The sequence below is a fragment of the Mirounga leonina genome, unplaced genomic scaffold (assembly GCF_011800145.1).
Source record: "Mirounga leonina isolate KUSES-001 unplaced genomic scaffold, KU_Mleo_1.0 Mir_180, whole genome shotgun sequence".
In the NCBI taxonomy this organism is placed as follows: Eukaryota; Metazoa; Chordata; class Mammalia; order Carnivora; family Phocidae; genus Mirounga; species Mirounga leonina.
The window spans coordinates 27,291,150-27,309,260 of NW_023270469.1; the positions used below are offsets into that span (position 1 = coordinate 27,291,150).

Below are 18,111 nucleotides of genomic sequence, written 5' to 3' on the forward strand. Positions count from 1 at the left end.
TGAGAGCACATGATGATTGTTAGAAGCTGAAGTCCCATGAAGCAGCAGCTCGAGTTTCACGTCCTATAAACATGTAAAATGTGAACTAACGGTCAAGACTGCCCTTCAGTATTTCTGAATGGCCTGGATTATAGACACAGCTTTGACTACACAACAGTCACAGTGCTTCTTTTTTTTTTTTTTAAGATTTTATTTATTTATTCATGAAAGACAGAGAGAGAGAGAGAGGCAGAGGGAGAAGCAGGCTCCCAAGGAGCAGGGAGCCCGATGCAGGACTCGATCCCAGGACGCTGGGATCATGACCTGAGCTGAAGGCAGACGCTTAACCATCTGAGCCACCCAGGCGCCCCCAGTCACAGTGCTTCTAACTGTCTTTAGTCTGTATTTCCCTGCTGCTTTTTCAATTCATTCTTCAATTTCTTCCTAACATCGCAGAAGCAGCACCATCCACTTGTCTGGGTGTTTTCCACTTATTGGTCAATGGCTGGGATACTCCCCCAAACAAACAAACAAACAAAAAACCCACACATTTCTTTTGGGGTTTTGCCATGTGCACTCCCTATTTCAGGCCTGATGACACTCGCTTCTTGTTTAATATATCTTGTAGTAATATAGATGGGATGAACAGAAGACCAAGATTGATTTAATATGCACAGGGCTAAATGCCTACAACACGCAACTACACAGTAACACGATGACAGACTTAGTTTCAAATCAAGGTGCCTCCATTTACTGATGGCATGAATTTAGCCAAGTCACTCAAACTCTTTCAACTTTCGTTTACCTGTATGTAAAATGAATTTTAAATGAGATATGTGATCAAGCGCTTGACTCAAGGTTCAATACACTTATTAGAATCCATGAGATTTAGGGGTGCCTGGGTGGTACAGTCGGTTAAGCATTCGACTCTTGATCTCAGCTCAGGTCTTGATTTCAGGATCATGAGTTCAAGCCCCATGCCCAGCATGGAGCCTATTTAAAAAAAAAAAAAAAATCAATTACATTTAGATCTGTTGGTGACATCAAAGAGGGAAATGCCCAAGAATATGCACTCTCTGGGGGAATATAATACAAAGCGGAATGAAGCTAAAGTTTTGAAGACATGCTAAATTTTAAAACATTATTTGACAGTATTGAAAACTGTCATGGTTAGTTAATTTTTGACCACCTATTATATTTTTAACAAGTATAACAGTTTAATATATGTTGTTCAAGCAGTCCCAGATACTAAGTTGCTGATTCTCTAAAACAAAACAAAAGAAAACAAACAAGGGGAAAGGGCACTAAAATTGGGAATATAAATTTAAATAAAATATTAATCTTCATAGATTCCCCTGATTTCTTATGTACTGGCCCATGATTCTCCCACACCTGCTGTCCCACCCCAACCTGACAGTGCACTGGATTGAACAAGGACAATGGCCACAGCCAAGGAAACAGTTCCCTCATAGGCATCTCCAGGGCAGTCCCTGAGGCAGCTCTCGGGCAGCTCTGAGGGCACAACATGAAGACTGATCCAAATACCCACACTGCTATTTCGTGATGGGGTAGGGTGGGGAGAAGCATTAGTTACCTGCCTACTAAGGCAATAACCTCAATAAACCAGAGCACATAAAGTTAGGACCCCATGTGGTCCACACAGAAGGAGGCAGCTTGGCACCACATCCTTACTTCTGGCCAGACATGAAATGATGGGGAGGATTTTAACAGACCTTGTTTATACCCTTTCACAGCAAATGAATCAAGTCAACAAACGTTTATTATAATTTCACTTTCACAAGGAGTCTTTAATGGCTAAAGCTAAAGGTTTTAGTATTACAGTTTATAAACAAAGCTATGGAATCATCATTGAATGTTGGTCCCAAACAAATGGCAGGCATAGATTGTGTTTTGTGGCACCTTTTCCTGGCTGCTGCTACGGAAGGTGGACTGTCTACGCAATCCACCTTTGGGGTGAGGGTGGGGGGTGATAACCACTGCCCGACAAGGCCTGGTCTTATTTTTTTCTCTCTAGTTGGGGTGGGGGGGGGCGCTGTGCCAAGTGCCCCATGCCCTTTCTGGGCTTCCTCTGCTCTTCCCAGTGATCAGCCTGTCCCATTCCTTTAATGTACCCATGTCTACATGTAACCCATGCACACACGCGCATGCACACACACACACAACACAAATGCAAAGCAATAATCAGACACATTTGTTTAAAAGCAACATAATATGCTATAAGAAACACAATTCCAAATTTTCTAAGAGGTGTAATGTGAAATAGTGATGAAAGAAAGAGAAAAAGATACTGCTTTAGGGGCAGATGACTCTCTTGTTGAAAATATTCATTATAAACCCACATTTCAAAAGTCTCACCAATAAGTAAATCAAACACTTGTGCATGAGAATCAGATTTTAGACAGCGTCTACCTACGAACAAAGACCATGAGCCATTATGTACCTCAACAATTGGGCTTTCTCGATAGCACAAACTGGGCCCACAACATACACAGATCTTGGATTTTAATTTTTCATCCTTTATTCCTCTCTAAAACAGGCTACATATCACATTTTATTTTTAAAAACCACACGTTAGTGGCCTATCTTTTGAAAAGAATCTTTAACAGAACTGTAACGTATACAGTCAGAATAGTTCCGGGGTCTGGGTGCCATCTAGTGGCAGTTACTTTCTTTTAAAGAATACACACCTCAAGGGAAAGTAACAAATTAAAGAACTAAATAGTTAGGCAGAAAAATACCTGCCTGGGCCCAAGTTTCCCACGGATCTCTCCCTCGACTTCCCTTTTCCTCATGTGTTGTTTCCTTTCCTTCCCACTGCTTCTGGGAGGTACCTCTCACACCCCACATCCCAGAGATATACTTTTAATAGCTCATCAGAAAATGGGTTTTCTGTAGGACTGAGGGCATGAGGGTGACCTGGGAGGTGCCTTTCTCAATGAAGACCCTGGTCACAGACAAGACTGAACAGCCCACCTCCCACTCGGAGATGCCAGCCATCTAACTGTGACCCTCAGAGCACCGCACCCTAACCCTCTTCTTGCCAACAAGCACTTTTTTTTTAAAGATTTTATTTATTTATTTATTTATTTATTTATTTATTTATTTATTTATTTATTTATTTGATAGAGAGAGAGAGAGTGAGATTGCGAGAGCAGGAACACAAGCGGGGTAGTGGGAGAGGGAGAAGCAGGCTTCCTGCGGAGCAGGGAGCCTGATGCGGGGCTCGATCCCAGGACCCTGGGATCATGACCCGAGCCGAAGGCAGACGACAAAGCACTTTGTAATTGCTCACAGTCTCCCACCCGACCCGTCTACTGCTGGTCCACTCAATAAAGAACATTCCACAAACATCTGCAGGCCTGCTAAGTAAGATAACTACTCCTGACTACCCCATCTGTATACTGCTCCTCACTGCCAGAGTCCTGGAAACAGACCCTCTTCTAACTGGCTCCTTGAATGGGTTTTGGTTTCAAGCTTTCTGTAACATATAATAGCTCCCATTCAGGAAGCAATTAAGGGCCAGACACTGCTCCAAGCAATTCAAAGACATTACTGCTAATCTTTTAACAATATGAAAAAACAGACATGATCACTCCACTCTGCCCCCATCCACCCCCTCTCCATTTTACAGGTAAGAAACAATCTCAGGGGCGCCTGGGCGGCTCAGTCGTTAGGCGTCTGCCTTCGGCTCAGGTCATGATCCCAGGGTCCTGGGATCGAGTCCCGCATCAGGCTCCCTGCTAGGCGGGGAGCCTGCTTCTCCCTCTCCCATTCCCCCTGCTTGTGTTCCTTCTCTGGCTGTCTCTCTCTCTGTCAAATAAATAAAATCTTAAAACAACAACAACAACAACAAAAAACAGAATCTCAGCATTTAACTAACTGGACCACAGTTTCCCAACCAGGAAAAGGAAGAGGCCAATTCAAACACAGTTCTGACTCTCAAGAGACCCAATGTTTCTAAGATAATAAGGGAACAGTACACTTCTAAATCAAGAAAATAAGGAAAAGCTTCCTCTTCTCTCTAAAAAGACAGAGTCCAGGAAGGAAGCAAAAAATACCTTTAAATTTGTTTTCTTCATCCGTTATCAGTTCCCTTTTACGAATGATGAAGTTGGAGGGTCAGAGAATACTAACTCTTATACCAGTACCAATAAGGGCTAACCCTTTCACTGCTGTGGGGATCACTCTGTACTAGGCGAGCGTTACACACATCTGGTTCTAGTCCTCGCTTTTAACTCAACACTAAACTGTGTCTCAGTGCTACTTAACTGGATCATACATTAAAGTATGTCCTTAAATAATATAGATTTAAATGCTGAAAGGGCCATTCAAGATGGTTTCTAGAGCCTCTACCAACTCTACAATGCTGTGGGTCCATACTAAGATCACCTAGTTTGTAGAATCCAAATTTTCTGACCCCTTTTCTACCTTTTTCCATTCTACCATACTGTCTCTATCACAGCAAATCAAGGTAGAATAAACAGATATTTTATGACTGCATATTTATTCTTTTCTTCCTCCTACCTCATATAGTTAGGGGAGGAATGAGACAGTAAATATCAGTTTCTGGCATTCCTTTCGAATGGTGTTTTTCAAGATGTGAGTCAGAACTCATAATTGGGTCATGAAACTGATCAGCACTTTTTTCAATCAAGTAACATGCAACAGAGATATGTGGTATGGGTAGATACTGTTCTGTGAAACTTTTCTTCCAATTATGTATACATATTTTTATGTATCAAGTGCATCATGGTATAAAATATACCTCTTACTATGGGTCATAGACAAAAAGCTGGAAATTACTGCTCTAGATGTCAACTCTTTGGCGTCCCAAAATATTACTATTTATTGCTGTGGAACAAACACCATACATCTGCCCAAGCAATATCTCCAGCTATGTGTTTTGTTTTGTTTTTTTTAAGTAGGCCCCATGCCCAGCTTGGAGCCCAGTGCGGGGCTCGAACTCATGACCCCGAGATCAAGACCTAAGCTGAGATCGAAAGTCAGATGCTTAACCAACGGAGCCACCCAGGCAACCCCCGCCATGTGTCCCACCTTTAACAGAGGAAATGGGCTGCCTTGTAATGTATAAAGGTTTCCCCCACTATCTGAAAGTAGAACATTCCTTTGAAACCTTTTGTAAGCCAAAAAGACATAAAGCAAAGAAGCAATTACCATTAATACATATGAAAAAATTTCTGAGTGTTCCCAGACCCCCAAAATAACCTCTCTCTGGCTTTTCTGATACCTTAGAGTACACCTTGTTAACGGAGGCACCGAATAAAACAAGATAAAGCACAGATGCTCACAGAGACAGTTCAAGGCTCTGGCGGCTGAGGCTGAGATGCTGAGTGCGGCTCTCAGGGGCGCTGCTCGCACGGCTACTGCTTGGGGTGTGTGCCACAAGACAAAGGCTGACGGCTGCTCTGCTCTTCACCTTTTTCGTAAAAACACAAGTCCGCTTTGGATTTCTTTTGGTTTGCAAAAACAGGTAGTAACGTAGGTCCTTCTGTGAAAGCAAAGTGGCATAACACGGACTTTTGAAAAGTACAGGGGATACCTGTACTAACCAAAAACAACCCAGAACCTAACCACAGGTAAGCCACTCTCCTATCAAACGTGTGGTTCCATCTCAGGGACCTGACAGCCACGCTGGGAAAGACAGGCAAGAAACGGCCTTATTTTTAGTCACCAGGCAGGCTGGGTTTCAGAATACAAGTGGCAGCTAACTCCTACTGCAGAAGAAGGGAGTGGGCACAAGGATGTTTGTTTTTGTCATATGGCCAAATTCTCTTAGCTTATTTGCTTTCCAAAAGTGAAAACTGTAAGAAATAAGGGTCTCTGTGCGAAAAATTTCTGTATCCACTTTAGCTAGGAAAGTAAGATGGCAAAAAAAGAGCTTACAGTGACTCTTTTCACTGTTCTTTGCTTCCCACCTACAACAAGTAAGTGATTTGCTGGACAGTTACATAAACAGTTTGAAGATTCTGAACACAGATTTCCTGACCATTAAAAAGATAAAATCATTAGTCTAGCTTGGCCCCACAAAGCAAAAGCCATATTTTACATGGTCCTCAGAACACAAAAGACCATTCCATGTCTCTTCCCCTTCAACAGATCAACTGGCAATCTACTCTGACAAAATTTAAAGTGAAGCACCCACAGCGGGCCAAGCTTTCTACGAGAAGGTATCTGACATAAGACAAAAACACACAGTGAGTGCTTTAAAAGTCTTGTATCTTCTCTCATTTAATACATAACAATATACAAATTAATAGGAAATCTGTAACCAACATTCCAAATCAAAATAACACAAGTAAGCAGCGACAGGAGAAAATGGTCATCGTAGATGGAAAAAAAACATTGCCAAGACACAAGCAACAGCTAGGAAGGCAATGAAAAGGGAAAAGAAAACTAAGTAGACCAAAAAAGAAACTTAAGAACCAGAATAATCAAGAGGGTCGGCCCAAGATGGAAAGAAGACTTCCAATAAGCACTGCAAGTAGCCATCAGAACTTTAGATAGTGAAAGGGAGCAGTGTCTGATTTCTGCAAAGACAGGAGTGTGAGTTGTATCCACTATGTGCTTCAGCTCATTCTAAGTAAAATACCTACTACTCCCTTAACCTTGCCTAAATTTCCCTTCTTCCCAATTTCTGAACAAACAACCTCTTCGGAAACCTTCTCTTGGGTGAGATTTTTTACAAAGGTAAAGTTGCTACTTCAGGAGAAAGTGAGGAAGGACAAAGCGAGATACTGTGTTCAGATGGGCACAACAGAAACCCTGCCAGTACTCGGAGCCGCTGGGCTTATCAGATGGTGTGGACAAGCTTTTCATTAGCTCCCTTTGTGGCGCCTACAGAGAACGCCTCAAGGAATTTTCAGGTGCTGAGAGATGTTCATTACTGATAAAGCCTAAAAGACGAACAGAGAAATTTTAAAATTTAAACATTTTCAAGATTTGGGGGAATTTCATATGGTTTTATAGCATGTCTGGTTATTTTATCAGAGCAATATTTAATGCAATACAGTAAGGATGCATAAAATGTCAGCCTAAAACACCCAAGAGATAGCGCATCCCCTTTTGCAAGGAATACAGACAGAACTGCAAATCCAGGCTTTATTCTACAACTCAGGTATTTAGAGTAAATCCCACAGCTTGTTTTCTACAAAAAAGCGTAATACTTTAAATTGTTTCTTCACAGACTACATTACATTTAAAAAAGTAGATACATAGGTATCTTTAAAAAAAAAAAAAATCGGGGCGCCTGGGTGGCTCAGTCGTTAAGTGTCTGCCTTCGGCTCAGGTCATGATCCCAGGGTCCTGGGACTGAGTCCTGCGTTGGGCTCCCTGCTCCGCGGGAAGCCTGCTTCTACCTCAACCCTGCTTGTGTTCCCTCTCTCGCTGTGTCTCTCTGTCAAATAAATAAATAAAAATCTTAAAAAAAAAAAAAATCCCCCTGCAGAAAGCAGTGCTAAGCCAGCAGCTGACATCACCAATTGTAACAGATTTTTAATGCCGTTGTATGAGTTCTCACTGTGCATTTATGCAAAAGCCTAGCCGCTCTCATTCAGCAGGTGGCAGCAGACCCTGCAAGAGTGGCTGAGGAGTGCCACCATTTGCCAGCTCAGCAGATCCAGAGGCCCACAGGCAGCTCTGGACCCACAGGTGGCAAACCTTGTCACTGTAACATGGCGCTGCATGGGCACCAGGCCATCTGTCACTGTCAGGCTGCAGGGTCCCATTTTGTACATGGGTTCTACTACTGGGCTAAGCAAAGGGTCACACAATTAGGTGGTGGATTTGGGTCCATTAAGGCAAAATAAATCACTTGCTCCCATAATTAGCATTGGTTTAAAGGATGGTCTACAAATTCTTACAGGTTAAAGCTAACCCAGTGTGTCCAAGGAGATTCAAAAGGTAAGAACACACAGCTCTGAGAAAATGCCTCCTTCTGGATCCACCCAGGGCCCTCCGGACAGCACTGACTTAAGCATGCTGGCACGCCTGGTCCCTTCAAGGGCATGCCAGTCCAGGCGTGATGAAATTCCATCTAACCTGTGCCTTCTGCAAAAGCCACAGGCCTCTGAGAGAGCCATTCATACAAGCCCACCTAACTGCCTTCTGTGGATCCCTTCCTATTATCCTCCCCAACCCATGAAAGGAGAAGGAGGAGGAGGAGGAGGAAGAGGGAAATAACTACCGTATAACAAAACCCCAAGTTCCGAGACTTTTAGTACTGAGTAAAGAAAGAATGTAAGAGGCAGGACTCATCACGACCCAGAAGGGGAAGTCTCTGAGGACGGGGACGTGCCATTCCTGTGTGCGGCAGTGAGGGGTGCAGAGCGCACAGCACACCTCCCTTGTCAATACAACGGAGGCACACAACTACCAGATGTCTCTTCCTATTTCTACGCCAAGTCATGAAGCTGCAGCTGCTTCTGAGCACACTGGGATACTGCCCTTGCAAAGTAGGGCTGAGGTTAAGAGCTGCACCCTTGTAAGGGCCAGTTAAGTCTCTTGTGCTACTGCTACAAAACTGTTTGTGCCCTTTTAGGGAGTCCAGGGCACTCCCGTTATGTGTTCCCTATCTCTGGCCTTCCAGGAAAGGAAAGCAATCTGTTCGGCTCAGTCACTGGGAGACTAGGTGCAGAGGGTAAGAGCACAAATTAATGAGTAAAAGAATAAACGATGGCCATTTAGGCACTAGTGAGAAAAAAAATATCTTCAGCAGAACTCCCTGTTCCTCCCAAATCCAGCAAAGCCCTGCAGTGACCTTTTGAGGTTGCATAGATAACTTCCCCCTGATGGTCACAAGAGGTCTGGGGAGATGATGTGGCTTGCTCAGTGCTGACAATCTCACCACTTCATGAAAAACAAGCCAGAGCCTGCGTCCTAGTGAGAGAGAGGGGCCATGATACAGCAGGATGCGCCATGCTGCAGTGGCTGGGCCTCTGCTGGCCACCCTCTCCCTCCACTCCTAGAAGTGGGGCAGGAAGGAACAGGAACACTAGAAGCCAAGACAGAGATGGAGGGAGGGCAGCCAGCCAACTGTTCTCAGACTGCTGAGGTGGCCCCACGGGAGAAAGCAAGGACAGCAACTCAGAACATTTTATCTCCCTGCCCTACTCCCTGCGCCAGTAAAAAACTAGTACACTTACTAGGGCTAACCTTTGGGGACACAAGACCGGGGAAGATTCTAAAGAGAAAACTTCAATCTAGTTTTGCAAATGGGATATAATAGCGTGGCAAAGTATGTCTGGCTTCAAAAACAGCACCAGAACCTTCTCCTCACCCAGCGGTATGAACAGATCTAAAAAATATTAATGCCATAGCCATTCGAAGTGATGGTAAGGTAAGAGGAGGAGGATATACATTAAGGGACGATAAAAATGTTTTATTATGTCTTTGGGGAACTGATTTCCATCTTGGTGATGGATCAGTCCACAAAGAACTTTGGGTACTAAAACCACACTGCAGTCTAAAATGGGAATGCATCAATAATGGCCTTTTATCATGGCCGACATCCCCTGCCACTGTCCCCCAAACCCACTCTAAAAGAACTCATTAAAACAACCCTGTATTTTATCAAAAACACAGATCCCCTGCTTTCCCATCTAGTGTCTTTTCCCTTTGGAAATAGGAAACAAAAGCAAGATTTGGGGGCTGTGAGAACAGACAGCAGAGGGTGTGTCTCTGAGCCGGTCAGGTGGGAACTGAGAGGTTTTTGCCAGGCTGGTTTCTACAGCGCTCAGGATTAAGTTCTACTTAGCAAGCACAAGGAGCGCTGTGAGTCAAGACAATGTTTGAGAACCACGTGTCATACTAATTCCCTGCTGGTACGCCGTGTCAGTCATTTACACTGCAGTCGAAAATCACAGCTCCTCCTGCTATGCAGCATTGCTTATGCCGATGGGATTGGAGCACTGATCATCATGGCTGTCAGAGAAAAGGGAGCTTTGGTTTTGCGGCAGTTTCTTCTTCTTCAGAAATTCTTTTTCAAACATTTGTCTGGAGTCCACTAAAACAAGCAAGAGACTTTTATTTATAACTTCCAGTTGTCTTACACGGAATTTGTCATGGTACGCCTCTGCTCTGCTAACAGTACTTGGGATTTTACTCTCTCTCTCTCAAATCTTAAGTTTGGAAACGTTTTGACTTTACCCTGTCAGAGCTGAGGGAATGCCACAGGATACACCACTCACCATTAATCACCATGGGTAGAGAAAACAGAAAACACTGCCTAGCTGGAGTGGCAAATACAAACTACAGGAGGAGAATGCAAGACCATCTTATGAATACAAATAGCCTGAAACTGACAGGGAGCTAAAACCTTTCAGCCAGCCCTTCCATACTAGGAAAAGGGCAACCCTGCACTATGGGACCCCCTCATACCTACAGCTGAAGGAGTCATCTGCTGAGAGGGCATGTCAAAATGCCCGGCTCCATCTCAGCTTAGGGCAGACGAATGTGACGACCATGCCCACCCCAGGAGATGAGTACTTCCTCCTTTGAACTGAGCCAACACGATGGACGACCTAAAAGCTCAACTTGCAAAATGTGTCTTATTTTTAAATGTTTGTTTATAAATGATAAATTTGTAAATGCGTATCAACTACAACACAGGCGCAGGAAGACTCCAGGCACAGCTCAATTAAGTCATTTCTGACAAGACTGAGCAGGAACATCTCTGTGAGTTAGGCTGCTCAAGTAAAGACAGGCTCTGCTGAAAGCTCAATCCATCAGGCCCATCAGTTACCAGCGAGTCCACAACGAGACAGACATGAGTCAGATGCAGACATAGGCATAGCACAGCACAGATAAGGAGTCAGGTGGCCTGAATTTGGGGCAAAATCAACTGCTTTGCAGATGTATGACCTTGAGAAAGTTGTTTAATGACAGTAAAGCCTCGCTTTATCGAACTGTAGGATGAGCTGATTACACTTCATCAACTCCGAGGCCAGCTCTGAAATTCCAACTCCAGGAGAGAAGGGAACAGGTAAGAAGAAATTAGCACTGTCACTACCACGATGACTACAGGTTACTTCCAAATTAATCCATACCTTGAACCACAAAAGAAATACAATAAACTTTGTTTTTGAAGGTGGCAATATTTATTTTACATATAAAATAACCTAAGCCCACACAGAGCTAGAATGAAAACCAGAATCAAAGACAAATAACATCTTTTCATAGGAATGCTAGTTTCATCTTGCCATAAAGGAGACTCATACTGTCCTCTGTTTTCTAAAAATCCATCCTCTATTGGAAGGAGTTATGTTTCTACATTAAAAAGAAGAAGAAGAAGAAAACACAAAGCAAGGGATTTTAGAAATGTTGATATAAAATAACTATTTAAAATGTATTTTATCCATATCTCACCAATTTCTTAGAAGTAACAATTGGAAGCTATTTAGATATAAATGCTAATTAAGTCTTTACTTCAGGAAAATCTCAAAATTTCTCTCTTCTAACACAATAAAAAGTAACTGCAAATTGGCAAAGCAGTGCTACTAGAGGTGTCTCCAAACTTGATTGAAGAAAAATGACTCGTGCGGTGCACCTCTTATCACAGCGTTCCTGGTGACGCCATTTTACTCCTTCCTCACTGCCATCTTAGTGCCACAGAATGCTTCTAGCGGGCTGGCCGACATGCTTGCTTATCTACATTATGGCACTGCCAGAGCATTCAAAGGTTTGATATGAATACATTTTTTTGTAGCAAAAAGAGCCAGCCCCTGACTCTTTACTACCAGCCAGGCTAAAATTGCATGAGAAAACCGAAGTTTCCAGATTGAAGAGATTTGGGAATTTCCCTACAAGTACCAGAAAGGAGAGCCTCTTCCCAGCAGCCAAACTTGAGTAGACCATGGTAGAGGCAAAGAAACTGGAAAGCAACTGGGTCTCTGCTATCTCCCCAGAGTATCTCATACATGGCTTCCATAAAGCCAGAGAAAGAAAACGAGACCGGAATCTTCAACCAAGTTTTGCTTTAAAAATTTCAAAGGAAGGCTTTGTGACACCCTTCATGCCATCCAACCAAACATTTTATGCAAGCAAAACTGCAGTTAAAATGGGAGTTCTAATTTGCTGCCTAAAACTCTTTTATTTCAAAGAGCAAGCCTTGTAAAAACCAAGGGGAAAGAGTCCTTTTGCGTTCTAACATATATCCAAACAATGAATATATTAAATGTCCTTCCTAGGGTTAAAATAATCATACTGAGACCTAGGCTCTTATGCTGCAACCCTAAGATTTATGGAATCTTTGTAGGATTTTGAACAGGGCTTAGGATAACTGAGCCTTCCTATTTCAATGAAAAGACTGATATGAAAACCTTCCTCTCCCTTAGTTTCAAAAACATTTATTAATTAGAGAAAACCAGCATTCAGTGAGTAGGATGAATAACAGCTGGTGCAACAAGACCTGGAAGAACAGCTGGCTTTATAAATTTGATATCAAGTGAAAAAGATTCTCAAATACTCAGTTCTGTGAAGATTCAAACCCCTGAAACGGCTACTAAAGGATTTTGAGCAAATTCTTCATGGTACAGTTTACTGTAAAAATACACTTACTATAAATTCTTCAGGGTTAAGTGCCGTTAAAAAAATAAACCCACAAATCAAAGTTAAAATCCCCTTATTTCCTCTCAGTAACAGCATAAAGGAACAAAGGAATAAGCCAAGTCAAATCCAATTAATTCTAAGAATCAAGATTTCTAAGCTTACAATCACAAACAAGAGTTCTCCACAAGTAGCTCTGAAGTCACAACTATTAATTAACAGAAAGCACTAAGAATTACCCCCATTAATGAGAGTGAAAGTCTCCATCTATTGATCGTTTAGGACAAAATCTTGTTTTGTTACAACATTTTTTTTATATATTTCAATCAGCTACTACAGATCATTAACACGGAAGGGTTTTCTTCTAATAACAAAAAACAACACAAAACCTAAACTAAAATCCAGCAATTTTCTTGAGGACTGGAAAATAAACTGTTTGTAAAAGACAGTGAAAAGAAGCCTGAACTCTTAAATATATCACATTTGGATTTTTTTCCTCCCAAGTGTCATTTTCACCTTTTGACTGGTGATAAACTCATAACCTCTCATTAACTTAAATTACCAGAGAAGAATTAATTAAAAGCATGTGTTAAAATCACTCACAGAACCTATATTCCAAACATACATGTATCAGCCTTGGTTTCTGACACACACATAAAAACATACATCCAAGAACCTCTGTCTTACACCTTTAATATCTACAGCGTTCATTCTAAAGTCTATTTTGCCCATTCAACCAAAGATAAATTTTCAACCTCTCCCCGCTATGTGAGTATATGAGAAATACTTACTGTAGACAAAAGGATTCCATTTTCTTTCTGGGAATATTCTCCACCCTTCTAGAGAACTCTTCTATGCAGTGTGCAAATTCATTTTCTGAGTTTTACAGTCACAAAGCTCTTGTGCCACGGAGCTGAATGTAAATGAAATGGCCTGGCCCTGCAGCTGCCTTCAGAGCGCAGCTCACCTCAACCATGATACAGCTAATTGTTAAAAATGGTGGCTGAGACACTTTCCATACATTAAATTAAGGAGCTCTGATAAAGATGCTGGCATCCACCCACTTCAGACAAAGGAAAATAATTTGCAACTGTACCAAGGCACGGATAATTGAGTCATCTACCATACAGGGTCAGTGTGAGAGGTTTCCTCCATCTTTACAAAATGCAAACCACAGCTCATTGTCTCATCTCAGAATCAATTCCTTGCAATGCTGCACTGGGTGAGAGTTTTAAAGGAATCTTAGTCGTGGGTAAATCCAGACCTCCAATGCCGAGACGAGCAAAATTCTCAGTTCCTCTCCCTTCCCTGAGTAGCTCTCCTCCATTCCCCACTTGACAGCTCCTCAAGTCTTCCTATTGTTAAGAGTACAGAAAGTCCCCCACCTCTGAAGGGAGCTAAATCTCTCAACTAGGTGAGCAATTTCAAAGTCCCTGCTTCGGAAAGAAGTCCAGACCCTACAGGTCCCATGATACAAATACATTCCTTGGGATAAAAAGCTATACATCACTGTCTTCTCCTGCTGTTTGTAAGGGAAGACAACAAGCAAGCTGCTTTTTAACACTGAATCAAAAACCCACATTTCATCTCTGATATTAATCAAGGTATTAAAAGTGTTAGAGGCAACATTTATAATTTCATTACCTTCCAGATAATGCTTTCACGACTTAGGAAGTTTCCATCTCATGTACAGAAATCACATTCTCTATACCAAAAATGTGAAATATATTGAAAGGACTTACACTCTTTTGAGGATAAATTTAAGAAAGAAAAAGTATCTTAATTGAAATTGCCTACATGTGATAATACTTAAAAGTCCACATCTTTGGTGTTACTATTTAATTCTTCCCATTTAAAGCCTTATGCTAAAGCATTTCCTGTGAGATAATCCCAAATACCTCCAATAGTACTTTTTCCCTATAACAAAATATAAATGACTGAAATAAGGAATACTACACAAACACACACACACACAGTCACCTAAAAATCCCAAAGGATCTGGTTTTAGCAAAGAAATTCTATTTTAATGTTTTACCTCATATAAGAATTCTGCACTTTACATGCATCTTTCAAAAAAATCCTAAAGAAAGTCCATACTACTTACTACTTGAAGTCTGCAAAAATCCGAAATAACCAACTATTTAAATCTTTAAGCAAATACCTCTCTGCCCCACCCAACAGATTTTTTTCTTTTTAAGAACAACATTAGAATGACAAGGCACAAATCTGAACAATTCTCAGGAGAATCAAGTACTTTTTCCATCAAATAAGTTAAATCCTCTGAATTTATCTTGAAATTTTAAACAAGCCAAGCCCTTGTCTTTCAAAGGTACTGCAACAACATGCTGTCACTCTATTTACTAGGGTGCATTTATTTTAATTTCTTTACAAAACATAGACAATCCTACCTGCAGCTCTCAAATTTTAGGAGTTACAGACCGGTCGATGCTGTTGGTCACTGCAGCTCTTCCATACCTTCTATGTGGGATGGGCTCCACCGGAACCAGTGCTCAAGTTTTTCCCACTCCAGACAGCCAGAATTTGGGGGGGGGGGGGGGAGGGGGGGGAGGAAAGGAGAGAGGAGAGGGAGGGAGAGGGGACAGAGAGAAAGAAGAAAAAGGAAAAGAGAACACTCTGCAAATGTTGATATGACTGAAGCACTGAAGAGTCCAATTAGACAATGAGATTGCAGGGTCCCCTCAAAAAGGGTACACTGCAGCCCCTGGGGCACAGCGTCATCATTCGTACTGCTCTACACAAATTCAGAGAAGTCAGCCATCGGTTTGAAAGCACAAACTGATGGGAGTAACAGTTTATAGGTTACAGAAGGGTATTTTATTGTTAACGGACTGTACCAAGTTAAGATTTAAGAGGGGGAGAGACAACATGTAGCCAAGGAATGCTATGATACTTTTTTTTTCTCCGACCCAAGCCACTGCAATTACTCTGATGTGAATTTTTGATGACTTCCGACATCTTGCATGGTTAATAATTGCTTCAGCTGTCATGTTTGGTTAATGTGGAAAATGCATTTGCTGCATTGTGATGCAGTGCTGTGGCCACAGATTGTAACACCAGTTGTGAAGCTGGTCCCTTAACTGAGCAGCAGGAATTTGCACATGCCATGATGCTAAAATAAATGGTAGTTAAAAGATTTTATACAGCAGCAGACAGATTCTGCCATTTTAGCCTACAGAATGTGTAGATCCAACATACACAAGCATCTCATATCGCTGTGCCCTCGTCAACTGTACCGTCCTTCAAACAGAACAGTAAATTCACCATCTTAAATGTTTGGCCTCTCAGTAGTTAAAAGATTTCAATACTGTTTAAATAACTATTCAGATTAATTATAGCTTTGAACAGAACTGAGGCTATTTGCATTTCAGGAATATACAGCCAATGAAACTGTCAGTGACACAGGAAAATGCAGACCTTTTATTAACATACGCTCGGCTCAACTGTCACTTCTTTGTACAACATTTAGGGAAAAATATATGATGTGTAAGTAATGAATATTCCCATTCTACCGTGATGGTTTTTAAAAGAGCTCCTCAGACAGGGATTTTTTTTTCCTCCATGTTTTAATGTATAACCTGAAAATGAAAGACTACATTAAAATACCAACATACGCTTTTCATTGTCACTAAAAGAAACTCAGTGCAGCAAACAACTGTGCAATTGAAGGAAAGCTTGTGAAAAAGCAAAGATCAAACCACACGAAGAACCAGGCATCAGATGATTAAGCTCAGGCCAGTCAGGTAGTGAACTGTCATTATGGTGCAGATTGAAGAAAAAAAAAAAAAATACTGCGAGAAAGACCCTTCCATCTTCAAAAACAAAAAGCACAAACCCCACAATTGCAATCTGTTGGTTTCAAAACCAACACGTATACTGCAGAACCAGAATGGCACATGATATTTGCCAATTCTGTCATATATTTTTATACAAGTATTAACTTGGCTACTTAGCATCTAGAATTTGGCTACTTAAGCTTCTTATTCATCTACAATCATCATTTTGGTATTTAAAGAAGCAGAACAAAGTTTTGTTGCTTTAAAAGAAAAACAATTAAAATAATTAACTTATATCTCTTATATCAGAACTTTAGCCAATTAAATGCTCAGAGTTGAAATGTTGCAGACATTTCTGCCTTTATTAAAAAATAAATAAATAACCGAAAAAGAATGTAAAACACAGGAACACACGGGTATCTGAACAGTGCATAACAAGGAAAGAACTTCTGCTACTAACATAAAAATCAACTCATGATTTCCTTTGTTTTATTCACTGTGATAGCACCAAATGCATAATTTGGAGGTGCATGTGTTAACAAGCACTGTAAAGCGGAGGAGCATTCTAGTTTTGTTTCTTCCCCTAACTTAAAATTAACTGCACCAACAGTGCTATTAGGTGCCATAGCAGATGTCAGAGTAGTTCCAGTTAACATTCAACAACTCAAGCTTTTTGTTGTTGTTGTTCCAGACCCAATACAAGGTACCATTAGCAGTTCGGAAACTGCAGGAACGTGTGTTGGGGGTAGCTCTGAAATTAACCAGGCTCAGCTTATGCTCCAATTACTGAACAAAAGACAATCCTGGGGGACCTCTCTCTAACCAGTGCAAGAAGCAAACTCTTTTGTTTCTGATCAAATAAATACCGCACTGGACCAGAGGTCGGTATGCAATAGGAGTCTCTGCCTGGGAATGGAAGGGGCAAGGAAGAAGAAGAAAAAAAAAAGAACCCCCAAATCCCCGTGTGGTTAAGTCAAACCATTTCAGTGATGGTTAAATCCTATTCCCGAGGGAGACATCTGAATCTGAAGTTCACTACAGGCGAATGAGAAAACCCCCCTTTCATTACTAAAATTAAAAAAACAAAACAAAAAAGACCCCACCTCATTTGAGTCCCTATTAAGACATTTTTCTCCAACAGTACGGACAACAAATAAATTAAGAGGGTATTTCTTTATGCTAGGATCAATTGTAAACCAGCTCAGACTCTGTCTTCCTCCAATCTATGAGTATGCCAAGGAAACCAGATGCAGAATATTCTAACTACAAAGGACCCTGGAGCAGAGGGTATAGAGAAGTGTTAACTAACCTGCCTCAGACTCCAGGTGCCTGAATATGTACGTGGAGGTCATTAAAAAAAATACTGAAAAGAAGCCACCTTACAAAGGAGGTACTTCTCCACTTGTTTTATCACTAGCTGAACATAAAGTGATCAATTCCTAAATGTTTATTTGGTAGTCCATTATTTTTGTTTTGGTTTTATACAGACCTAAGCACCAAAAAATAGAAGAAAAAAGGACAGGTTACTAGGGGACCTAGCAGTTATTAATATAAGGGATAAAAATGGGCTTGCTTATACAAATGAAAATAATGTCCGATCTTTTTATCAAAGGGATCGACACCACATTTCAAAATCCTCTGTGCACTGCACCATTCTTAACAACAGCTAGTTGTACATCAGATACACACTATATAAAAAAATCTAGACACCCAAAAGTACAAAGACAGATGGAGCTTACCACCCAAAGTGGATTAA

At 41.3% G+C, this 18,111-nt stretch overlaps 1 protein-coding gene across 2 annotated transcripts in view; it reads right to left on the minus strand.

Moving 5' to 3' along the window:
- The window catches only part of NUP93 (nucleoporin 93), a 112,842-nt gene that overhangs the window by 41,094 nt on the left and 53,637 nt on the right, over nucleotides 1–18,111 (minus strand). The window contains exon 1 of one of the 2 annotated variants that reach the window (XM_035025166.1): nucleotides 14,970–14,988. The exons of the other annotated variant lie outside the window; for it this stretch is intronic. The gene's annotated coding sequence lies outside the window, so the exon portion shown is untranslated. Of the gene's footprint in view, nucleotides 1–14,969; nucleotides 14,989–18,111 lie in introns of those variants that run through there. 2 annotated transcript variants of the gene reach the window in all.